Source organism: Equus przewalskii, chromosome 13 (assembly GCF_037783145.1).
Source record: "Equus przewalskii isolate Varuska chromosome 13, EquPr2, whole genome shotgun sequence".
NCBI classification, from domain to species: Eukaryota; Metazoa; Chordata; class Mammalia; order Perissodactyla; family Equidae; genus Equus; species Equus przewalskii.
Genome location: NC_091843.1, coordinates 38,116,964 through 38,144,080, shown reverse-complemented (window position 1 = coordinate 38,144,080; position 27,117 = coordinate 38,116,964). Strand labels below are relative to the sequence as shown.

At 45.6% G+C, this 27,117-nt stretch overlaps 1 protein-coding gene across 1 annotated transcript in view; it reads right to left on the bottom strand.

Moving 5' to 3' along the window:
• SPOCK1 (SPARC (osteonectin), cwcv and kazal like domains proteoglycan 1) overlaps positions 1-27,117 on the bottom strand; it is a 470,120-nt gene that overhangs the window by 260,736 nt on the left and 182,267 nt on the right. The gene's annotated exons all lie outside the window — the stretch shown is intronic.

The window sequence follows — 27,117 nt, the reverse complement described above, 5'->3', positions numbered from 1 at the left end:
ACTTTTCAAATTCTTGTCTTTCAAACTGTATGGATTAAACACTGGAAATCATAAAAACATTTCAGCCTAATACAAAAACAGCATTGCTCCGCTTTGACAGATAAACCAAGACACCATCTAAGTGCAAGGTATATTTGCTATCAATTACACTGCAGGTGATGCCTTGTTGCTCTCACTTATGATGAAGCCTCTGTTTTTGCAACAGCTGATAATTCAACTGTCAACATTTCTTTTACATGGAGAAGTGTAACTTGTGGTGCACAGTTCCAGTTTTCCAACACTCACAAAACCTAAAAACAGAGGGCCATTCAAATGTTAGCATTAACCACAGACATACATTTAGCTTAATATCATTTGTCCTGGGTGCGTAAAGATGAAAAAACAAAAGCTGGCCAATCTGGTCGATTCATAACCATGTCTTTCTTACATGTAGCTTGCATCAATTTATGCCCCAAGGTAAGACATTTTGTTTCCCTGAAATTGCAAGGGTCTAAGTCACTCACTTCTTCATAGTTACATTAAGCTCTTCCCCACTTCCAATAACCTTTTCCTACCAAACAACCACTGTACTCTCTCTCTCTATCCTCCCCATCAGTGTTCAGCCCCACCACTGTTCCTGAGCACACCTACTCTGTCAGCTAAACTGAACAGTTTGAAAGATGAAAAAGCTTCACCCTTGTGCATCATCCCCACACCATGTTTAGGGCATGTGCCTGTTTTCAGGTAATTTCCTCCGGAATAAACTCTAATTATTTTGCTGTACGTGTTTTTGGTAGGTACTCTGCATGCTGCAGACAGTTTCAGAAAGCTGTCCGAAATGAAGCCTCAATTTCTTTTCCAGAGAAGTTCATTTGCATCAAAGTCCACAATTAGTTTACGTTACTGTCCGTGCTGTCTCCGGCTGCGGCTGATCTCCGACAAGATCCCCCATAAATTTTATTGCCTCTGTGTTGTTCAATTACTTGGCTTTATTAGATCCTTGTTGCGTTCACCCAAGCCCTTAATAGATTTTAGGAAACCGCATTTAGAGTAAAATCAGACCATATTGGTTCTTGGGCAGTGATTCCATTTTCTAGAGCATGAATAAACATGAACAGGTTCCTCTGCATCCTGGGGATTCAGCATTACACTATTTTTAACTCCAAGGAATTTTGGCTCTGACTTTAATTTTATGGCATAACCGGCCTTCTCACCCATCTAGTTAGGAAGACTCTGAGGTGCACACCATGAAATATCACAGAGAAGGCTTAAAAGAATCCCTCTGCCCCATCTCTCTCTATTTATTATTTTAAATACAACCCTAATCCAAACTAAGTGGTTGAAACTCAGCAGCCAATGTTAAGAAGATTCTAAGTCAAGGGCTAGCTGGTGGGTGGGAAGTTTAGCACCCGATTTCTCAGTTGGATGGCCAATGTACTCTGAGACACAAGCGTGTAACCAACACATTCTGCCTTTCACAAGGGCAAGACAAGAGAGAACCCAAGATGAACTCATCCTCAGCACTGGAGAAAAAGTAAGGAAATGTCCATCCTTCCAACCACGGTTCATCAATGCCCTCTGCACATACAAAGGATGGCATCACGTCCAACAGCAACGTGGAATCTTGTGAAATATCTTCTACTTGAACATGCTGTTCTAACACATGCAAGTCCTTGGAATCTGAGGGTGTGTGTCTGACAGGCAAGAACTGGAGCCAAAGACAAGTTCCTTTGCTTTAATTTCACATGTCACATTCTCTTTGATGTCAAAGTAAGGTTTGAGCAAGTCTCAATAACTGAATATTCCTCTGTGATTTCAACAGACTTTATGACTTGGATGGAATGTGAAGCATTCTTCTGGACCTTGTCACTTTTCCAGGTTAACTATAATTGCCATTTTTACGTATTTCTGGGGGAAAATCATGGTTTTAAATATAAGCCCTATAAAAGCAGACATCTGCATTAGAATATTTGAAACCCATTGCAAATGTAAGAATACTGCCTAATTGCTGCTAAAATGTGAAAGCACACCTTGAGTCAAAACTCATTATGCAAAATGAGTCCTTCAAATGGTCCCTTGCCCAGCAAGGCTAAGCAGAGAAGGAAAATGATGCCCCGTATCTGACTGCTTTTGCCCTGCCTTAGGAAAGTGGAGTGCCACAGCAAAAACCAATGAGCCAGGAGGTGCTAAAACCTTGGGTGTAACCACTTTGCTATAGTGAGAGGGAAACCCCACCTCTGGGGCCAAGATTGTGAACACATGGGCCCCAGAAGCTCTCTAGCCACCAGAGCCCGTTCGGGAGATGGTCAACGAGCATGGGAGAGGGGGCTTCTCAGCAGGCATTGCTCCAGTGAGGTCTGAATATGAGATGAGGGAGCCCACAGATCACCCTTCCACACTTGATGAGCCAGCTCTGACTGGCCTACACACATGAAAAGTCCAAGAAGCTAGGCTGTATGGATCAATCCACTTTGCCTCTGAGGGAATGTCGGGAGAGGCAGCATCCAAACCTGTGTGGAAAAAGCCAAAGAGAAAAGAAGTCCTCTTCTAGAGCTTCACCTCCTGAGAACGTGCTCATCCCTGAGTCGAACTGAACAATCAGGATGCTCAGAGGACGTAAGGGCAGCTATCTGTGGCCCTGAACCAACACTATCAATGCCGGGGCTGGTCATGTCTCCAGGGCCCAAGACCCAGGGGCACCAGCCCAGTTTTTCCTTTATCTTATATTCTATCGAAATAAAAATACATAGCATATATTTTACATTATCCTAAAACAGAGTCACAACTTACAGTGCTGTCAACAGTTTTATCAGTTTTCTAACAGTCATAATTCCCACCGTGGGAAGCAGAGTGCCTGTCCTAACTGCAGCGCTGCATTCTATCAAAGTGTGGTCGGCTGCATGGACCCCAGAATCTGGCGCAAATACCAGAAAAGTGCAGGACTTTAAGAGCCCTAATCTTTGACCTTCCTTCTGGCCCAATGAAGCTGCAGCCTGTTAAAATTTAGACTTTGGCAAAAGGCGTATTGGCTATGTTAGATCAGATTTGCCAGGAGAGGTGTATCTGTCTGAGTTGACCTCTTAACTGGTAATTTTATCATCTAGTGATGAAGCTTTTAAAATGGATTTACAAGGACCCCAGCAATGGTTAATTTTTTAAACATAAACCAAAATAGAAAGAAGCATATCTAAATATAGTCATTTATTAAATTCAATAACTCCTATTAGTGCATTATACAGGTTGAAGAATGAAGGATAGCAGTGTTACTACACATGTATATTTTACGAACTCCACTGCATGGTATAATTACGTCAGGCCTCTACTGGACAAGGAGAGAAGCGTCTTCTAAATTCTAACCATACAAGGAAAGGCTGGTTCCATTTCACTCGTACTTTGTAAGTGAAAATAACCCAACTCTTTAGGGACTGTTAAAATCTGGAATAAACTATAAATTTAAACAGCCTCAAACTCGAACATATTTACTTATGTCCAAAATCTGAAACATCCCAGGGCAGCATAAAGTCATAGTAAGAAAGCATAAAAAGTCAGCATAAAGTAAGGAAGTGACAAATCATTACACATTTAGGATGAGGAAGAGGGGGTGGTGCTGGTTGTAGAGGACGAATCAGAGACTGGGAACAATCACGGCTCCAATTATTATTTTTTTAATCCTCCACAGCTGATCAATATTAATAAAACCACATTTCTCCATTTATCTCACTAATTAAATATCCTGCTAACATAACACTGGATCCTGTGAAATTATTGGCACCCAGTGGATGCAAAGGAATTTAACTCTGGGTTTTCAACTACTTTAGAGATGTTGTTTTGATAAGCATTCATGGGAAAGGAAATCTGTTTAAAATATATACATACATAACACACATGTTATTATACATAATAGATATTAGTAAATATATAATATTTATAAATGTTAATAAAATATATATGCACATATATATACACATATGCCAAAGAACATTCTGCTCAATAATGTGTCATCCAAAGAAATCTTTAAGTCTCCCTAATATGAAATGATACAAAAATATTCCTACTACAATTTGACTGATTCTCTTCATCATGGAAGATCACAACCAATTGGAAAGTCCATGGTTCCAGCCCATTTTGAGTGGGAACCTGAATTTTTCTTCCACTCTCCCAAGGTCCCAAAATGACTGATGCTATTTAGCTCAAATATTCCTAGGAATTTGCTTTTTGAGAGATGCTTATTTCAACTCCAAAGAACGTCAAAACAGACTCCTGAGGAAGAGATGGGGTGGCAGAACCAAATGGAGATCATTTTTGAAACCCAACTACTTTACTCCCACTTATGAAGATGATGATGTAATTTATCTACCTACAGCTTCAGATACTACAGATCAAGGACATTTAGCTCACATTAAACAGATCATTTCTCCTTTACACATATTTTAGCTAAGTTGTTTGCACCCTGCAGTTTCATCTGAAGATTACCTGAGATAATGCAAATTACCAGCCTAGAAAATAAATGGGAGCCACATTCGTCTCAACCAGGAGTGAGCAACAGAGAACATGTACAGATGGAAGTAAGGTGAAGTGAGGGCAGGCAGCCTCTTTGGGGTCATTTGAGGACCCACTGCGGATAAATACAAAAGGGAGAAGTACTGCCCTGCAAGGTCAGGTGGACTAAAGCCAGGTCGATAGATCCTGGTAGAGGAAGAGCCTACCTTACCAAACCCCAAGTCCTCACAAAGAGATCAATTAAGGGACTATAGGCGGGCCACTCTCAAAAGGATTCAGGACAAACTAGTTCAGTTAATTTTCACACCACTTGACTAGGGAGAATAGGAAGGAGAGCTGGCTGGCAGGTGGACAGTGTGTCTCCAAAATGATAACAGAAGTCACTGGAAAAGTGAGATTTCCAGATGATATTATATAAATGCATCAGATGTATAACATGACCTTTGGCTATAATATTAATTGGTGTGCAGTGGAGATCCCTACTGATCAAGTTGTTGGGAGGTACAAAACATTCCATTTCTTGGGAAAGGAACTACCTTCCCAGACAACCACCTCATGTCTGAGCTGTTTCCAGTCATATCTCTGGGCGAGCAAGGTGCCGTCAGTCTCTTCTCAATCAGGCCTGCCCTGCCCATCCCTGGTGAAGAGCTCCACCCATCAAGAGGTCTCTGAATGACGTGCTCAACCAACTGGCCGAGCTTGGGCAGTGACTTGACCCACCCAGCCTTCCCTCCACAGACCCCACTCATGAGAACCCTGTGCACCAGGGACTGGGAGCTATGTGCATTAGTATGCTTCCATGTGAACAGATCACCCCACACGCCTGGGCCCAGGCTACTTCCGAGTAGGGATGGGTCTTACTCACCTGCATATTCCCCAAGGCATCACTCAACAGCACGCAGTAAGTCCCGGCCAATTGTATAAAATATAAGTAAACTGTTCCAGCTTAACATCTCTGTATCCCTGTACAATTCCCGCAATTGTCACTGGTGTGTGTGTAAGGACAGGTGGGTGTATTTTTACACACACACTCTAAATCACTTTCTTCCTGAATAGAGTGATTCTTTGATAAATTGGTCTGACATTTGGTATAAAGTCCTGCAGGCCTTAGACAAAATGATTTAGAAAATAACAATGTCAGTTGCTCTGCTCTTTCAATAAATAACCCACCAGCAAAACACAGATAATAACTGACAATCATACTTGTACTGTAACTAATGAGAAAAGATAAAGCAGCAAATGGACTGTTTATATGCATTTGATAAATTGCATCCCCTGGATATACCAATGAAAAATAAATGTGTGCAGTGCTGGTTCACTGAACTAAAACAAATATTTACCACTGAGATTTAGGATTTCAAATGAAATTTACATTTTATTTGGCAACTACTTCGATGCTACGTCTACATACAGTTGAAAAGTCAAAAACCTACCTCAACTTCCTGAGTACGAAAGCATTATGAATGAGAAAAAATAAAAGAATCACATCAAACAATAGGAAAGAATGTAAACATTTTTGATAATTACATTAAATGTTCAAATTATCATAACATTAGAAAGGTCATAGGCAGATATTTTCCCTTAAGTCACCCACCATCATTCCCTTGAGAAAGTGCCATCAGAAACTAAGTTTACAGGAAAGAACGTCTGGTTATCGGGTGAATGACTGAAATGAGGAGAAATCTAAGTGCTCTAGTGACCTACATCGTTATTCTAGAACAGCTCCAAAATCAAGTAGACCCAAGTGAAGGGAGACCAATTGCACCTGGGAAAAATAATTATGAAATATTTTAAATGCATGCAATTTTATTAGTCTTATGTATGAAGAGTGGCTTAGAAAAAAAATTCAATGAAATGTGAAAACTGAGTAGCAGGCACGTCTCTGTTTAAAGGTCAGGCCCCTACTCGCTAAGATTTAGTAACGCTGTCTGTTAAAAAAGATAATACTTATAAGATAGATCTGTTTTGTGCATCCAGTGAGGTGTTTTGAACGATTGTTAGGTATAACATATCATATAAATATAAGTAAAGGTTCAATTACAATTAACTATATCCTGATAAGGTAAATGGGCCTGCTCTGAATGGGCAAAATTTCTGCATAATCATTAATTTCCATGTAAAAAACAGACAGAGGAACCCTGAAAGGTTCCATCTCATTGGCAAACCAAACAAGGCCCTTGCCATCCTGTGGCATGTAAATCCTTCTTTCACAGATAATGCAAATTATACTGGCCCAAGGCCCAGCCTTGTCCTAGTATCACCAAATTAATTAGGTCCCACCACCTTTCTGAGAATACCACTTCTGCCATCCCCTAAGCTGGCAGGCCTCCATAAACATCCAGATGCTACCTTTTAGAGTATATGACACCAGCTGTTAACTATCACCTCGCCCCCTCCTCCCCACCCATCCTTTATGGGAAGTGCTGACCACAGGGATTGGGGAAAGCAGTGGTTCTCATCACTGGCCGACCACTGGGGTCACTGTGGAGCTTTCCAAACACAGGTGCCTCACCCAGGAGAGGCTGAATCAGTGTCTGGGTTGTGGCCTCCACAATGGAAATTTTTAAAGCTCACTAGATGATTCTTATGTAGCCTCTGTTGGCTAAAGGAAGCCACATGCTAACTCAATCACAGAGGTGCCTGAAGGAATGGCACTGGGAGGTGATCAGGTAATGGCACCACAAATAGCAAATAGCACAACACAAGAGAACTACAAATAGCAAACCAGGTGCAGCCCATCAGAGGCCTTCTCCCCCAGCTTCTGGAGCTTTCCAGAGTCGTCTCCAACACTCTCAGGTCTGCCCCTTGAGGCAGCCCGAGCTCAGTCTACCCCGGTGCCCAGGCAAGAACCCAGGTCCCACACTCAACTCCTCCCTCCTCCTTTCCTCAGCCACTCAGGCAATGACCAGGCCCTCTCTGTACTCACTCCTGGGTCTCTCCCATCTCCCACTTCTCTGCATCCACACAGTCTCTCTCTCTCAGTTTAGGCCTCCACAGCTTCCTCTCAGGTCACTGCCACACGCCCTAACCAGCCTCTGCCTCCCTCCAGCCCTGCCCAGGCTCTTCTCCACATTGCTCCTATGGAGACCTTCTGAAGGGACGATCTGGTCACATCACTCCCCTGCTTAATCTACTCGAGTTGCTCCCAAGGCCAAGCTCAGTAGCAGCTCACAGGACCCAGCAAGGTACAGCCCCTGCTGAGCCTTCCAGTCTGCCTGTGGCCACAGCCCAGCTCACACACTCCATTCTAGCTGTGAATGAGTGACGACTTAGCCCTCCAACAACCCACACTCTCTCTGCCTCTGAAACTCTCCACATGCTGCTCCTTCTCTGCCTGAAGCACTCACCTCGCCCTTTCTTAACATTTACCGCTCTACGAAATCCCAGTTTAGACGTGCTCCTCATGGCAGCCCTCCACGTCCCCAATCCAGCCACACATGAGGCATCTCTGCTGTGTTGTCTGGAGTCCCCCGTGCTGCCTGCAACAGAGCACTGACCACCCACCCTGCAGCAGCTGGATGCTCTCCTGCAACTCAACCACACAGATGGCAGTTGCCAAGGCCAGGGCAGGACATCTTCACCCAAACTCCCGGGCCCAGCACAGTGCCATTTTGCAATAGGTCCTCGATAAGCATCTACTGAATGAATAAAGAGAACGATGCAAGCTTTGCTGCTCTTTTATGCCAGTATCTTGGGCTGAAACTCCCCAGTTAATTCCCCTTTGACTCAAAACTGCAGGTTCTGTGACCTGGAGGTTTCTGAAGAGGATAAAATGGGCAGCTCTCTTCGAGTGACTTCAAGTGGGGCAGTCACTGGAACCGGGACCAGCAGAGGTGATACTGGAAGGTCTTGGAGGGATCGACCAAGCTGCACAGGAGGCAGACAGGTGGACATCTGCCCAACATCCTTGCCCCACCTCTTGTAATGCCCTGACTCACTCGAGGAACAAGCAGACCTCATGACTTGGCTCACCACAGCTGAGCCAAAATCTGATGCAAGATTCAGGACCTGTATCAAGTTGAAATCAAATCAAAAACTCAAAGTAATAGCAACATTACTATTAATCATATAGTAATAATAGCAGGTACTGTTTTTGAATGGTCAAAATATTCCAGGCATTGTGCTAAGCCCTGACTGTGTTTTATTTCACTGAATCTTTACAGTAACCCTCTGAGACAGGCACAGTCCGCTCCTCTCTGATATAGTTGGGGAAACTGAAGCTTGGAAGATGAAATCACTACCCAAGGTCACACAGCTAGGAAGAAATAGGAGGGGGATTTGAACTCAGTTTTGCCTGACTCCAAAGACCATGCTCTAACCCACACACAACACTGCCTCAGTGGCACCATATAAAGGGAGGAGCAGTGAGGAATGTGAAGACTGGAGACCCTGGGGAGAGGACTTGGGGGCTGCCCCATGAAGATGCCAGCAGGAGACACCAAGGGACGGGAGATGAGCTCACAGACCAGAGGCCTCCCAAGAGCCCTCCCCACCACTGCCGTGACCCTCGGTGTGTCTGAAGCTTCAGCTTCCCATCTGTGAAGTGGAGGATGGAGACACCTGCTTCACAAGGTCTTTGTGAGACTGGACAGTAAGTCTATCTGTCACACACCGGCCCCAGGAAAGCAGGCAGGAGACCCTGACTTCCTGATCCATCCCTACCCCAGCTGGCTCTCTGGGCTTCAGAAGCATGGCCACCAGCCTCATGACAGCAGCCTCAGGAGTCCTCTGCCTTTGTGTGCTCTGGACTGAGCACTCACACCTGTCTGCCACCAGCACTCTCCAGGGCCCAGTTCAAAGTGAAGCATCCAACACCGACATCAAGGCATGGCATGGAGGAGTGGTGGCTTTGGCACCAGCCATCTCTCTGGGAACCTACAGCTACAGACTTTGCATGAAATTTTCATTAGCTGCACAGCTAGGCCTGCTCCAGTTCCTCCCAGCCCTGCCATTCAGCCTCTTCTCTTGTAAGAAAAATCTGGGAAGGGTAGCAATAAAGACTTGCTTCACTGTGTCCCCAGAAGTGTGCTAGCAGCCACCCTGCCTGCATTCTGCGGTTTTGGCCCTGGACCACTTACATAGCAGATGCTCCTCATCAAAGCGCCCGATGAATCTGGTCAAGGTTTTTTTTGTCCATTCAAGACAATAGTGTCACAGTCAGGATCTGAGAATGCTCATTTTAAATTTACAATTTCTGAATTTACATTTCCCCCGCGGTAAGAAGTAACCAGAGGAGGCAATTCCCGAGCCACAATTTACCTCTATAATCCCCAGCAAGGCTTCCACGGAGAAGGGTAGGTGATCCCTCTCTGAAGTACCGTCATTGCTATGAACAGGGCTCCATGAGGGTACAACAATCCTCCCAAAGGCTGCTGGGTCTGATGAACACCAGATCACAGAGACAAGCTACCTCTCCTCTCGCCCAACAAGCATTTATGCAACTCTGTGATGGCTATAACTCAGTCTCTCACCCCCAGCACTGCCAGAAAGAGAGGCATGGTGGACTCAGGAGACTGAGAAGGATGACCACAAAGCAATTCAGCCAGGCTCCACACATGGGAACTCGCTCACCTGGCCCTTTGGACAGGTAGATGAGGAACTTATGTCGTGTGACAAGATGGAGAGCCCCGAGAAGCAAAAAGAAAACTGTCCTCATCCCAAAGGCACCGTGAGTCCCCCGACAGTAGTTCAGCTACCACTACTGGAGGAGCCATGTGTGAGTCCCCACCATGAGCACCTGGCTGTGCTGCTCCCTTCCAGGGGCATTTCTGCAATGTGGCCACACTCATTTAGGGCCTGGGGCACCCAGAGACAAAGCTAAGTTGAAGCTGGAAAGGAAGATGTCTGAGACATCCAGACTTAAAATACAGGCACTGAGGAGCCACTGGAGGGCCTCCTTGGAGGTTGATGCCATCAAACTGGTATTTTCGGAAGCGTGCTGGGCTCACTGGGTGTGGGACAGATTAGAAGGAGCCCAAGTGAAACCAACGACAGCAGTTAAGTTCATTCCACATAAGCACAATAATCACTTCTGGAACATTGGCTGTATGCCTGCCCTTGGGCGAGAAAACAGGTATGAGTAACTCTCGGCCCTTACCCTCAGGAAGCCCACAGTCTGGCTAGGGGACAAGAAACAGCAACGTAAGCAGATTAAACATAATATTACCCGGTAATGTAGTCATTATATATATATATAATAGCTATGGGAACACAGAGGAGAAAGGCACCCTCTATTCCAGAGAACCAGTGCAGACTTTCCTAAGGAAGAGTGGGTTGAGACGGACAAGGAGTTTTCCAGGCAAGGAACATGCAGGGGAGTGGGACAGGCCACTGCAGGCAGAGGAGCCACCATGTGCAACGAGCACGAGCAGCAGTCTTTATGATAACATTTCTCACCTCAGGCAAAAGGCGATGAAGCCTGAGCCCAGGTGCAGCCACAGACACACAACAAGAGTCACCTGTCAGCTTTGCCCAGCATCTCCCAAACCCCCATCACGGCACTGCTCAGTCTGCCCTTTGCTCTGGGACTAGGGAGCTCTGTAGCTACTGTTGCTGGTTATTGGCACCATGACAATCTGTCCACACTAGCTGGAAGGCCGAGCAATGACACTATGTCTGAAGGAGCCACACTGACCCATGGATGCCACCCCAGAGACAAGAGCCAATTTGCAGGATGACCCTTCTACCTTCATCAGTAAAAGCCCTCAAGCCACCTGTTAAGGACATGTGTCATCATTATGAACCATGACTGGAACCAGCTAGTCTGTGTGCCTGCCCCTCCCTCCCTCCTGAAGAGACACATTGCCAGCTTGCTACATCTTCCCTTTATTAAATAATTAAACATCTTTCCCTTTGGCGGTGAGCTCCCTGAGAACAAAGGCCAGGCCATGTGATCACGCTCTGGGAACCAGGACCCTGGAGGACCCTCTCCGGACCTCCAGTCAGTGATAAAAATTAATGGCCTCTTGATCTCAATGAACCTTTGAAAGGGCCCACTTTTGTTGGCAGGGGACAGGGGTGGGTAGAGGAGATGCACAACCAGGGTTCCCTGGTACCCATCTTTTAAAATCAGAGCCCTCCGGGGCAAAATTATCAGGTGAGAGCAATTATACGGTAACAAAATACACATCAATATGGCCATAATTACTTCTTGTGGAGGAGCACTCAGCTGGCAGAGCCATGTCATGCTTTTATTTTTACACTTTCTTTTCATTTACTATTTGGGGGAATAACAGGAATGTTAATAACAACGCAAATCCCTTCCAGTCCCCAAATTCAATGATTACAAATACATAAAATAATAAATCAAATATGCCTGAAAGCTCTACGTAAATAAAGTAGGAGCAATTTTCACAGACTAGCAAGGACTAGAATGTACTGTAAGAATCCAAGGTGGACCAAAGCAATAAGCAGCTTTTGCTTTGATTTTTATGTTTGCTTCCAAGCATGAGGACCTAATATGAATATAAACGGTAATTATGTCCTAGATCTTTAAAATCCCTTTCCTACTAAAAAACTTATAAATATTAAGGAAAGAGTCCAGTTGGGTTTTTTCATATGATGCCCAGAACTACTGAGAGAGAATCTCTTGAAAAAACTTTCCTAGATCAAATTCTTTGGCCCAATTACCTTCTTACGAGCACTGAAGACTTCCAGAGGAAGGGCACACACAAAACATGAGAAGCAAACAGGAAACCAAGAAGCAACGAAGAGGACGAAAGATGCAACGAGGACAGCTTCACCCACTCCATAACCACATCCTGTCAGCGGCCAGAGTCCAGAGTCCACCTCGTGAGAGGCCTACAAAGCAAGAAGGGGCAGCCACTGCCACCAACACGCATGAAGCCGGGACCACATGGCTGCACTGGAGCTGTGCCGGGTCCTGTTCATTAAAATTGATTTTTTCTTTTAGTCAGTTGCATGGTCATATCATCTAGGTATCTCAACTATCCTTAAAGAGTGCCCCCAATCCTCCGTAAGAAGAAAAGAAAGAAAAACCTCAAGAAAGGCTTAGAGAAAAATCAAAATGGCAACCATGGTTATCAGTGGATGGGGGAATATGAGGGTTTTCTTCCTGCTTCCACTTTTTAACATGGCTTTCTTCATGTATTTGTGTCTATTCACTCCTCCATTTACTCATTCATTCCTTCACTTATTCGAAGTTCAATGGGATAGAGAAAATGAAGACAGCATTACCCTAACATTATAAGCACTAAAATCTGCACTCTAAGATTCATGTACACCAAGAGCTTAGACTGAGAAATGTACCCTACAGCCCAGACACGGGCAGTAAGAAGGAAGAGCTTCTTGGGCCAAGACCCAGGACAATGACTAGGAACGGTTCCAGGCAGCTGAATGGAACCACAAACCCTCATAATTAGCCTGCTTCTGGGCTGGCACATAGGGTCACCATTCATTTATTCTTTTTGTCCTGGCATTTCTGCTACCCTCTTAAAGAATGAACAATCTGGAATAAGCAGTGGGTGACCCTCCGCTCACTCACCAGCACAGAGCCCATGGCCCCTGCTGGAGCCACTCAGGAGAAGGGCCCAGAGCTCACAGGAGAAATCACAGACTGACCCACGCGGTGGTGACAGCTCCTGCGACAAACCCAAATCCTGGCTTGATTTAATAAGGCATCCGAGGCTCAGAGACCTCATCTGATTTACCAGCGGGACACACACATCTCAGCTAGAATCAGAGGCGCCTTGTCAGGGCTGCCTGCTGGAATTACTTGGGAACAATACTGCATGGGTTATTTTGGTGTTGCCCATCAAAGCCCCACACATTTCTTTCTCGCACCTCTCTTTTCAGAAAACTCAGCTCTTAACCCAGCTTAGAGCTGAAATCAATGGTTCTGCTTCCCAACCTGAAACTTAAAAGCCCACAGTGTTTTTTCAACTGGTAACTTCTCTTGATGCCTGCATTGCCAATGCCTAAGCAATTCCAGGCAAGCAATTCAACCTTTAAGAGCTTCAGTTTCCTCATCTGTAAAATGAGGGCAATGGTACCTATTCTACCAGGATTGCTGGCAAGATTATTTGAGATATACATGCAAAATGCCCAGCATGTAGTACGCACCAAAAAAGGTAACCATATTTTTGTAATTGACTTCAGTATATCCTCTGCTCTAAGCTGATAACAGGGTTTAAAAAATGACCACTAGTTTCCTCTGGATTAGTATATTTGTGATGCTGCCATCCTGACTCTGAGATTTTTAAGAAATCACATCTGTGTGATAGCTGCTTTGGAAAAGCAGCAGCCACTGCTCTGTGCAAAAGTGTAAATAAAATGCCACTTAAGTAATCACATTACTCACAGCTTAATGCATGTGATCCAGAGCTGCGAGCAAGCGCACGTGTGTGATGGATTTCTCGTTATCTGTCAGCTGCCACCGCAGTTCACCCAACCGTCTGCAGGCGTCCTGGCTGGGAACGTCTACATTAGCTCCTGATGGGACCAGCACTCATGCTATCAGTGGGAACAGACTCAGCAGGAAGGAGGCGATGCCTTCATAATAAGGTGATGATACAGACAGACATGTTCGCTTGCGGAAGAGCTGCCAGGTTCTAAGTCAGTCGTTAACGGTCCCTTCCTCAGCTCGCAGGGACTCCCAAAATAGTTTGCATCAGATGAAATCTCTAGCTTAATCCTCCGGGCCCCTGCCAGGTAGGGAGGGAGCCTCCTTGGACACCATGAGATAGCCCACTTTTGACTCCGTGGTGCTGAGTGCCAGAGCGAGCACCAAAGGAAAGAACCGGCCAATGCTGCATTAAATCGACCTCCTTTGTGAGGAGGGCCTCTGAAATCCCAGGGTTTCCCAGCTCTAGAGCTGCCTTGGGAAGTGCCAAGAATTGACTGCGGCTATGTTAGGTCCCTAGACCATTTATGCTTTGGAAAGATGCAGAACTTCTAGAAAAGCCACTTCAGAATCCAAGTGCCAGTGTGCTCCACGGACTTGGGTGTCTGTCTGCAGGGGCACAGGCTTGAAGACCTACACACAGGAAGCTCGGATGGAGCCAAGGCTCAGAGACCGCCCTTCCTGCCTCCACCTCCCAGCAGGGTTTCTGTGCCCAGGTGATCTTCTCCCCTACTCTCGCTCATCAAAACTTGCTCCTGGAACCTTCTTTCAAAGCCAGGTAAAGAGGATTGTGACAGCTCCCAGGCCACTCACATTCAGTAAAGGATCCAAGTCAGAGATAACAAAATCCTGCCAGGGTGTCTGCCAACAGAAAGGTGAGGAATATTTGGGGAGAGAGTCTTGGCTGGCCCCTAAATTTATGGCATAACTGTCAGCCTGGGTCCAAGTAATGATGGAATATGAGGAGGATTAAGAACTAGTGGAGAAAGGGAAGGAAAAGAGTCTGCAAATAGTTGTGAGGGGAGAAGACACAGTGACCAGGAAAACGAACATGGGTGATGTGAGAATGTTTTCTACTACAGACCTGAAAGGGACCCAGGGGGCAGCAGAGCAAGGACCCAGGTCCTAGAGAGGTGCTGGTACCCTGCCATTTTCCAAGGGGACTTCAAGAGACTCAAGCCTGTGCTCTACCTACAATGGGAAGCAGCAGACGTCTGATGAACATCTACCGCCAGCCAAGCCCTGTGCTCTGCTCTTCACGTTGATTATCCCTCATAATCAACACAATGACTTTGCAAGGACAGAGGGATCCTCTACATTTTACAGGTGAGGAGACTATGGTTCAGAGAGGTTAAGTAACTTGTTCCAGATCACATAGCAGGAAGCAGCAGAGCAGGGATTCAAATCCAGCTCAGTCCAACTACAGAGCCCTGGGCTCTTTCCATGCCCCACGATCACCCAGGGCCCCAAGTTGGCTGAGTACCTCACCAAGTTCTAGACCAGCAGCTCCTGAAGGGTGGACTCTGAAGCACCCAGCTCAGACCTGAGCAAGCAGGAGAGACTCAGAACAGCTACTGGTTGAATCAGAGTTGGTATGTGAAGGAATTGACTTCTCTTGGCAACTAGTAATGTAATTCTTTTGAAGGGAAGGGCCCACCCTTGTCAAAGCCCGGGGAAGCCGAGCCTCTAGAGCTAGAACACGGGTGAAGCTCGACTCTGGAAAGAGAGGGGAGAAGAACCGAAGCCCCAGGAGGCATCCTGGAAGGAGGGACGACATGCTGGGCTCAGCTCTGTTCCAGAGAAAGCCAGCAAAGGGAAGGGACCCAGGTGGTGGGTGACCTCGTGAGGGGAGGAAATACACATTTAACAAGAAATTTTGAGATCATTTGGTGTGAAGTGTGTGAGGGAAGATCCACCCTCAGTCTCCCACACAAAGCCTTCCGTGAATTCCCCTGGGCTTGCTAACACCTTTGTGCAAGTAACTTCTCTTTGGGGAAGGAGGGACCAGCTCTGGGCCTGGGTGGGAGCAAAGCATCGACACGGTGAGGGAGGCCCTGGGAGCCACAGGGTAAGGGGACTGCTGGCCCCACACTGGCCTCACTACTATACCTGACCTCTGCATGCTCACTGGGGTGGGGTTGGGGCTGGATGACAGAGGATGAAACGGGTCTCGCCAAGAAGATGCATTGAGCGGTTATGGAGAGAGCCAATTCACATTCTATGCAAGGCTAACTTGCTAAGTGCACCAGTCTGCAACCGGTGAATCCCCCCAGATGGCTGTGCCTCTTCCCCCAGAAGCAGCATGAGCTCAGAGGCCGCCCAAGAGCCATGAGGGCCATGGGCAACTCTTAAGCACTTGTTTGTATGAGCACGTGAACCTTAACAAACCTGGGGCCCACTTTACTAAAAATAGATGCAAATTTGATTTGTGTCATTGCTTGCCTCCCCGCTGGTCCTTACATTCTTCCACACAACAATTATGCCTGAAGGATGGAATTGGAGAAAATATTTAATAAATTATGAACACAGACTCCACCAGAGCTACCCAGACATTTTGTGCTTATTAACACTGCCTCTCTGCTCTTTAGAGGGCCGCATTATTCTTAAATCTTTCACAACCAGAATCTACGTGGGAGCATAAATCTTCCTCACCATAATGTGAACAAGACCCGTAACAACAGCGGCCGTTCATTACCAACCCATTTTGGGTTATATTTCTCTAAGAAAATAACCAGTTTAAAGACTGTCAGAAAAATGCTCCACTGATACTCAGCCTAAACATGATTATTTATTAGAAATTTATCAAAAGCGACTCACACCTGTGGTGATCATAAACACACGCAGTCCTCAGTGAGTTTTACACTTAAAGGCGGGAAAAAGATGTAAAATACAGAATTGCTACAGACTGCTGCTTTAAACAGATCTTCATCTTAGGCCCACTTGGCCTTTGTGGCTGATCCTGGTGATGGAAGTCTTTAGCCCCAAACGCTCAGGCAGCAAGAATCCTGGGGAAAGATCTGTGAGACACAGAAGAGGGGAAAACAGCACATGAAGAGCTGGCACGCTGTGCCAGGCAGGGCTCAACCCTCCAAACTAGGGGTCGGCCAGAGTAATTATTTCTGGCTTTGTGGGCCAGATGCAGACTCTGTCACACTTTCTTCTCCCCATCCCCTTTTAATAATGGACAAATCATTCTAAACTCGAGGTCTCAGCTGGCTGTGGCCTGCGGGTTATTTGTCTAGTCCTGCTCTGAACTGGCGACTTCTCTTAACGCTCTCCGCCACCCAATGTGGAGAATCTCCTTGAGTTCACACACTTGGCTTGAGTGTCAAAGTGCAGAGCCACGCAGGATCTCAGCCCAGGCCCAGGGGTTTTCAAAGGTCCTACACTTCCCACTATACCTTACAGCCTCAAAAACATTCTAAATTTGGCAACACTCTTCTCAGCAAAGAGTGAATTTATATGATGGGTAAGAAGGGATGTAAAAGGAACTAGTATTTGTTGAACATCTACTCTGTATTGAGCCCTGACCACAGACTTTAAACATGAGAGTCCACAGGGCCAGCACAGACAGCTGAACAGGTTGCTCACTGTACAAGAATGCCAGGTCAGGAAAGGAGTAGGGCTGAAATCCCATGTGCACTCCATACATCGACCATACCCTGGAGCAGGGCTGCACCCACCCAGGGGGGACTCCTCTTCCTATTTCTCACTAAAGCCCCATGACAGGTGCATCAGCCCTGCTAGGGTACCTCCCAGGGGGGCAGGATGAGGGAGGAACAGCCTCCCCAAAAGCCAGGGGAGCCTGCAGCCTGGAAAAGCAAAGGGGAACAAAGTAGAGTTCAGTGTGTAGACTCACAGAGCGGGAGAGTGGGGGGAGAAGCAGTGACAGAACCGGGCACCAAGCCTCGGTCACTGAGGAAGACCAAGCCCACCCTGTCCCCAAGTCTTAGGATGGAGTTTTGGAGTCAGTAGAAAGACAGACCACTGTTTCACACAGTGTGAACTAATGGACATTATTCCGAAAGGTGATAACAGTGGAAAATAGGTATTTTAAAGGAAGATTTACTCAAATACTATTCACTTCAACAAGTGTTAGTGACTGTCTTGCTGATTACTACCTAAGAGCTTATTAAAGGAAGACAGGAGCAGCTGGAGAATTTCCCTAACATCTTGAAGTTTATATGGTGTAGGTTCCATCCTTAACAAAGATGGACTCTTAACCTGAAAGGAAAATGGGTGAGACCCAGTGCGACTGCTCTTCCAGGGCTCCTCCGCCATAGTTCTCCTGACCGCTGCCTCCAAGGCCATCACGTGGGAACTGGGGACCTACAACGGCCCTGCACAGCTGTCATGGCATAAACTGTTGCTTCCCAGAGTTCCCTGGCAGACGATGGCCAGGGGCCCAGCTCCGAGACTGCCCATGTGTGCTGGGCCGCATGCCCCACCTCCCAGGCTCAGACTTTGTGGTCCTAACTTGCAGGAGGCTAGCTAAGCCAAGTGCTGCAGGAGGCCCCACAACACAGAGGCCTGCTCCTACCTCAGCACTTGGTGACACTTCCCCAGACCGCACTGGGAAAGAGTCCTTAAGGACCCATGAGAGTCCTTGTCCCACATCCTTCCCAAGTGAAAAAAATACAACTCATAATTGTCTTCCGGAGAACTCAGTGGGCGAAAACTTAGTGTTAGGAATTAGTGCACCAGTGAAAGAAACTGCGTTTTCTTGTCTTTTTAATCTACAACTCCAAGAACAAGATTTTTCTCAGATGACCCTAACAGTTTCTGCAATTGTCTCTAGACAGACACTAGTGAGACGAGAAAGTAAATTGTTCTCAGCAATTACCAAGCTCTAAACTCCCTAAACAGCCCATCCTTATGCCGCCATTGTAGTCATGTAGACAGGTGGCTGGCTCAGGCTGGGGCAATCATTCCCACAGCCCTTTGCTACTGCTAAATGTTCAAAAGGCGATGTGGAAAATTACCCAGAAAACAGCTGTTTATGCTGTAGGCGGTACCTACACTGGGAGAGAAGCAATGGGTGGGCGGAAGTCACAAGCCATAAAATTGAGAAAATACTATTTTCAAGTTAAATGTGAAGGGAAGTCCCTTTGCAAGAGGTAATCAATAGTCGAGTGAAAGCACAATGAGACAAGACCCTCTAGTTAAGAAGAAAAATTGCGAGTCACCTCTGAATGACAAGTCACTGAGCTACAGGAGTCGCAGAGAGACTGAACTTCACCACAGTCAAGGTCCCTAGAGCACCGAAGGTGCTTCATCCAGAAAGAGGGGGCCAGGCTCAGCCCATGGCTTCTGCAGGATTTTCTCCTTCCATGCACACAACTCCACAGTGTAGAGGTAGCTTCTAAATCAACTTTAGTAAATTGCGCTGCCCAAGGCATCGTGCTATTGACATTTTGAAAGAACAGGTAATGGCAGCTGTTACTCCCTTCCAGCTATAAACCAAGAGTCTGAGAGACTTGGGAACCCTCAGATGTACCCAACCCTGACTTTGTCCCAAGTCTTGACAATAAGCTGCCCACAATGTAGCAGGCCCAGTGCAACATCCTGCATCCTACTCAATGCTTCCTCTATGGGCGTCCTAGCCCCTCAACCAGGGCCAACTCCCACCATCATAGCTGTGAAGATTTTGTCAGTGGGCTGGAAAGTAAAGGTCTTCAACCAATAAATGGAGAGAAGATCTGGAAGCAGCTAGAGATTCTAATCACTGGCCTCTCCTAGGTTCCTGAGACCCGGCACTCATTTGCCTGCCAAGCTTGCACATGAATTTACATTTAAAAGGGAAATCTGGACTCGCAAGGATTTTTACATACATAATTCTAGACCAAGTTGTTGCTCAGCACCAAAGTCTACCATAGTTTACTCAAAACTTCCAGGTCCTCCTTATTGCACCAGGGGAATGAGGGGCAATGCCTTCTAGAATGAGGAGAAATAGAACAGCCTTAAAAGGCACTAAGGAGACAGTGAGCTACATTGATTTATTTCTGAGATGGAGAAGGGGGGAAGGAGAAGCTACCAATTTTTCATCAGACCTGAACTATTCATAGCAGGAAGCTTGAAATGCAGTTTGATTGGCTTGATCCAAATTGCAAAGAGCAAGGATGCATCTTTGCCAGTAGGGCAACTGGGCAGAGCACTGAGCTTTGGAGTCCAACAGAGTCCACTTAGAATCCTGACTCCAACATTTATTTACTGTGTGACCTTGGAAAGGTACTAAACCTTGCTTTTCCAGTCTATAAAATGAGGTTATTAATGGAGCCAACTTCATAGAGTTTAGAAAATCCAAATGAGGTAATCCATGTAAAGTGCTTAGCAAAAGGATTGATGAATGCTCATAAAAAGTAGCCATCATAAATAGTATTACTGTTTAATATATGATTCTCATTTATGTGTACTTTAACCTTTAATTCCTCTTATTTTCAACGTGGCCCATCATATGACCACTTTAGGGGGAAAAGTTTTAAGGGGATGCTTGATTGGCCTGTTGCTTTTCTTTAAAAACAGCATTTTCTGGCTCCATGGTCTGAAAACAGGTCCAAGAGTCAGCAACTTAGAGACTTAAAAAAGAAGAAAATTTAAAACCCTAACATATAAGCCAGAGGCAAAGGTGAGGGAAGGTGGTTTTGTTTTGTCATTAAAAAAAAAAAAAAAAAAGCAATTCAGGAGGAAAGACCGCAAGTCTCCCCGCTGGAGACGTATTGGTTGAAGCCAGAACAAAGCCGCAGAGAGCTGCCCACTTTGCTGAACAAGAGCAGCAAGCCACATCTTCCTAGATATTTCTTAAAAATATGTCAGGGAAACAGTATGCAAAGAAGAAAACTCATAAAGCATCTTTCTCATCAAAAAACACCATAAAGAAAGTGAAAAACAAGCCACAGAGTGAGAGAAGATATTTGCATCATTTAAAACCAACAAATGGCTTGCATCCAGAATATATAAAGAACTTACACAAATCAATAAGGAAAAGACAACCCAATTAAAAATAAAGGGCCAGAAATTTGAACATGCACTTCACAAAATAGGACAACTCTGGGCAAAAAATATACCAGAAGGGCTAAAATATTAAATTTTGACCATACCAAGTATAGTCACGAGCTGCTTAACAACGTTTCAGTCAACGACAAATTGCATATACAAGGGTGGTCCCTTAAGATCAGTACCGTATAGCCTAGGTGTGTAGTAGGCTATTCCATCAAGGTGTATGACAGTACATCCTATGAAGCTCACACAAAAAGGAAATTGCCTAACAACACATTTCTCACAACATATCCCCTTCATTCAGTAATGCGTGACTTTACAAGAAAAGATATAGAGCAACTCGGCCTCTCCTGTCCTACTGGCAGGAGTGTAGCACTGAGGTGGAACAGCCACTTCAGAAACCACTGGACAGTATGAACTGAAGATAACCCCATGTACCCCTATGACCCAGTAACTCCACCCCTAAGAATACACCTCCCAGAAATGGGTACAGGTATGCCCTGAGATGTACACAAGAACGTTCACAAGCAGCAACACTCCAAATAACCTGCACTTAAAACAACTCAAATATCCACCAATAGCAAAATGGATAAATTGTTGTCTGTTCACACAATGGAATACTAGACAGCAAGGAAAACAGCTGAACTACTGCTTCAGCGGGGATGACGCCACATGCATAATACTGAGCAAAAAAGGCCAGACACGGAAGAATATAAACTGTATGGTGTTATTTACATAAAGGTCAAAAAAGGGCAAAACTAACGTACAATGAAGTTCAAACAGTGGTAACCTCTGGGAAGAAGGGAGCAGAAAGACATCGGGAGTAAGACTGGGGGATGAGTGAGGCGCTGGGGTGCCAGTGATGTTCTGATTCTCGATCTAGGTGCCGGTTACATGGGTATGCTCACTTGGTGACAAGTCTATTCTACTTGTGCGCTTTGTACACATGCATATTATACTCCAATACAAGAGTTTAAGAAATGAGTGAAACAGAGAAATAGTGTCTCCTACTGTATTTATGGGATCTAAGTGGGTCATCGTTTTGTTGGAAATAAATATTCTGAACCAGAAAAAGGCACCTCCTGGGAAATGTTCACACGGCAGACTGTTTTCCTGACACTAGGTAAACCGCTGGATGGGCACCCCCAGTCAGGGATGGGGAGGGGCATTGTCCTAGTCTCAACCTTGGCAAGTCTGGGAAGCCAGAAAGGCACAGGGAAACCTTGTACTGACACAAATAACAAAGTCAGCAATCGCTCACTAAGCGGCAGTATTATTTTAAGCACTTAAAATGTATTAACTCATGCAATCCTCAAAAGTCCCCATTTCATTTTTCAAATGAGGTAACTAAGCACAGAGGAGTTAAGTGGCTGATCCAAGGTCACACAGCTAGCAAAAGACTGAGTGTGGATTCAGCTCAGTGTTCTTGCCTGAGAACCCACACACTTCGCCACCTGCTGCGCCTCCTCCCTCAATTACCTGCAGATCTAAGGAAGAACAAGAAATCCAGCCCTCTGCCTCAGCAAAGGCATCCCCGCCAGCAACGAGCAGAGAGAAGACGAAGGCCAGGAGAGCCACCTTAACAGAGCACCTACTGTGTGCCAGGCCATGGGTTAAGTACTCTCTCTGTGCCAGATTTGATTTAATTTTCACAACACAGCCATAAAGAAGCTAGTATTATTATCCCTATTTGAGAGGTGAACAACATGAGGCTCAGGAAACTTAACTTCACACAGCCAGGGAAGGGCACAGGCAGGATCGGAACCCAAAACTCTCCCACCTGAAAGGTCAGTCGTTTCCCAAGTCCTGTAAACCAGAATAAGCCCTGACAGCATGGTGTTTCCATGGCAACTCCAGTGAGGCCACCACCACTGAAGTGGGATATGGGAGGGGAAGTTCATGCCTGTGTGGCTGCTGCATAGGCCCAGGCTGGCACCAACCCAAGCTGGGAAGAATGGAGCCGGGAGAGGGATGGGCTGACGTGTAAGGATTCCTACACACACAGAAGCTGGAACGAGGCCCCAAGATGCCCCCCCGGAGAGGTGGAGTAGACATCTGTTTTGTCTTCCCCCAGGGTCCCCCTCTTCTTCTGAGAGAACACGCTACCTGTGGTTCAGGCCTGTCTGACCACATCCCCCAGCCACACAGAGGGCCACATGACTCAGGTATGGCCAATGTGAGTTTTCACTCCTTGTCACACCACAGTGATTCACTCAGGAATGGGTGCTTGACCCCACAGGTTAGTAAGAGCGCTCCCTGGGTTTGCACACAGATGCAGAGAGAGAGGGCTCTCTCTCCATGTGACTCCATTAGGAAGGGTTGGCTTGGAACTGCCAGAGAACATCTTTCCAGTCACATGGGAAAAGCATGTCTGAGAATAAAGCCAATGTGCCAAAAGGAGCCACAGCAGAAGATAAGAAGAAAGTGAGAGCAAGCCCTGGATATAGCCCTGCCTGAAGTCCAATGCTAGACTTTCAAATTACATGGAACATAACTTGGCTTTGTACTTAAGCTAGTCTGAATCGGGCTTCCTTTGCTTGCAACTCTAAAAGTCCTAACACAGCAGACGTCTCTGAATAAGGCATGATATAGGGACACTTTCCAAAAGAAAGGGACGGCAAACTGGATGGGGTGAAGCCAAGCAGTCTGAATTACCTGTAAGGAGGGTTTCAAATGGGAACCATCCTAAGGTGAACGTCCCAAACCTCTGCTCAGGTTCCAGGAAAGGAAGGCAGTATGGTTTCATGAGAAAACTCTGCTCCCCACTCACATTGGTATAGTTAAAAAACAAACAAACAAAAAAAAATGGTGGCGAGGAGCTAGAGCACAATGCTGGGGCAGCTATGGGTACAGACGTGATCTGAAACAGCTGGGTCACCCCTCATCCTCTAAAGCAAACAGCTGTCAGAACGACGTCCTTCTGTGGCAGACCTGAACACGGAGCCAGGCTTGTCTTCTACAAATGAAACTCTACAGCGTAACGAATCCACCTATCTTTAACGAGATGTTCCTGTGATTTTAATTCCACACAAAACTCAGCCAGGGAGAAACAACAAAACAGTATTTTACTACCTGTAGCTACACACCTTAACTTTTAAATTCATATCTTCAGATAGGGAGGGGGTTAGCAATAAGAGGAAATTAAATCCATAAATCCACTGATTTATCACTGCACACACACACAACTGGCACCCTGACAGTAAACTCTTTGCAGGCTCTATTTTCCCCAGAGTCATTGCTGCAAATGCAGTGGAAAATCCTGATTTGGAATGAGAAATAATTCCATTTTAATCTTGTTTATCTTCTTGGTCTAGTAATCCCCTGGTGGTCGCTGTCCATCTGGCACGTTCCTGTAAGAAAACTGTAGCCACTGTTGTTTAATTCAATTCTGTCGTCGGTGTGCGGAATTTTTTTTTTCAATGTATACTATAGGCCATTGAGTATTGGGCTTATTTTTTAAAATAAATCTAGTAAACCAACACAGAGTACCATTTATTTCAGGAATATTTTGAAAGTGCAAATAACACGTAGACAGCTTTTATTAGAACACGTGAAATACTGTCTGCAGGGAGTTAACAGAGCCCGACAAATTAGTCTAATCTCAAGTGGACCAGGAGGAAGGGAACTGATTCGCCACAGCAATAGGCAATTAGTAATGATATTCCACAGTTCTGTAGTCTGTCTCATCAGAGCATCTTAGGATGTGCAGTGTGCCTTAATTAATTCCGACAGTGCCCTTTAGAGCCCAGATAGCAAACTCTAGCCGGCACGGGAATCACAGAGGAAACGGTTAAGAGGCAGATCCTTGGGATTTGCCCTCAGAAATTCTGATTCAGGAACTCTGTCACAGGGCTTAGAAATCCCACCCCACTTCCTCCCCAAAGTGACTGTGATCCTGGAGGTCCAGAGACGCCGTTATGAAATGCACCACAAAGAAAGGCATTACACCCTCACCACACACATGGCCCAGAGCGCAGAAGGAGGGGCTTGCCACTTGCTCTGAAGCAGCCCTGTCCAGGCGAACTTTTGGTGACGATGGAAAGGTTCTGTAGTCTGCACTGCCCAATACAGTAGCCACATGTGGGCAGTGAGCACTTGAAATATAACTAGTATGACTGAGGAATTGAATGTTTAATTTTTTTGTTTCAACTAATGTAACTTAAATAGCCACATGTGTCTATTGGCTTATTTATTGAACTATGCAGCTCCACACAGAACAGCAGCATTTAAGAAGAAATTGGAAGTTAACTGGATTATACCATATTCCTTTCCATCTTTGGCAAATTTTCAGCAATTTCATATATATATGTGTGTGTGTGTGTGTGTATATAAATATGCAAAATGGCACAGTCTGAGTACCTACTATTCTTAAAAACTCTATTAGATAAGTTTTATAGATGAGGAAACTGAGGCTCAAAGAGACTAAATGATGGGTCTGAAGTCACAGGGCTGGATATGACAGTCAAGATTTGAACACAAGTCCTATGATTCCAACGCCACGCCTTTTCCATTATAACATGCTGCCTCCACATCCATGAGGCCAACTTAAATTACAAAGAAGAGGCAAAGGAATTATTGCTCCCTTATCCTAAACTCCTGACATTTTTCATTATTTTCCACCTATCAGTTGGCATTCCTATGAAGAGTTCCATAAATAAATAAGCACAGCCTCACACAGAGAAAGGAAGAGGTTCCAGGGGCCAACCACACACTGCAGGACTTGGCTGTCATTGCTCCCCCTCCTAGGCAGCCCTCCCCGCTGCTCACGCTGCTCCAGTCACACTGGCCTCTGCGGCCGCAGCACAGCAGGCCCTCTCCCGCCTCAGACCCCCGCGCCAGCTGTTTGTTGCCTGAAATGCTTTCTTCAGAGATTCACACGGCTCTTTCTTGAGATCTCTGCTCAACTGTCCCTTATACGTGAGTCCTTCCTTCACTAACCATTTTTTTAATTCCTGTTTCTACCCCTACCAGCCACTGCTCTTAGCACTGACTCTCTCTCTTTATTTCCCTCTGTAGTATTTATCACGTGTTTATTATCTGTCTTCCTCTGCTCCAGTTGGGGTAGAAGTTGCATGAGGACGGGAATTCTGTCTTGTTCACTGATGAATCCCAGCACCTGGCCCATAGGAAGCACTCAGGAAACACTCTGAACGAATACACAGATAGACAACAGAAGTTGACCTGCATGGTTGCAATATAGGTGTTACCATTTTGAGCGTCACACTTTTCTGTAATTCCTCAACATTCTACATCTGTGTCCCTTGCAGTCATAAACCAAGCAATATTCTTCACATACTCCTATTCAGTTGCCATTGTGTTGCCCTCATGTCACCACCTCCATGAAGTCTTACCTTCTATCTGTCCCTACTCTCCACCCTTCCTGCTCTGAGCTCCCCTAACAACGGCACAGAGCTAACATCCCCTCAAAACAGAGATGGCCATGTCTATATTTCATCAAACCTGCTGGATCCAAGGAGCTCAACCATGGGGACCCGCCAATGACTCATACTCAACTTCTTTCATTTAAAAAATATAACTCCATCATTTCTGACAATTTTATAATTGTATCAGAGGCTAAGAATTAAAGGTCTCAGTACTTGCTGAAGTAGCCACATGTTTTTTCCCCCCAATAGAGGCCAACTACAAACATTGTTTATAACACGGGCATTAGTAAGTTGGGGGTACACTCAACTTCACTGGCCAAGCGTGCATAGACAATGCTTTTGTACTGAAAAAAAAAAAAAGTTGGATGCAGTCTTCGATTTCTATCCATCAAGGATCAGCGGAGTTACATCACATATAAGGCAATAAATGCACATGGAGTATCACTTCATATCACCTACTGAATCTTCTGAACAACTCAGTAGAGTTTTATTATTATTCCCATGCAGAAGATGAGGAAACTAAAGCACAGAAAGGAAATATGACTTCTCAAATGTCACAAGTGATGGAGGGAGACAGAGGGGGAGCTGGGACTCACACTCAGGACCTATGCTGAGCTAAAGGACATAATCTCTACTTATGAGAGTTATGAGCAAAGCAGCAAGGAAGGGTGTCCAGGCAATAGAGAAGGAGTGATGGGCAGCTACAAAGTGTGGCACGGCTGACTGCATAGGAACTGCAGGAGCACCCGGGCTGGGAAATGGTGCTCCCAGCTCCGCCCAGGAACATTACTGTTGGACAAGAGCTGCACAGTGAATGGAAAGGCTTTCCCACTGCCCTGACACTAACGCAGGCCTCTTAAGTAAACAGCACTCACCTGTGACAAGCACAGATAAATC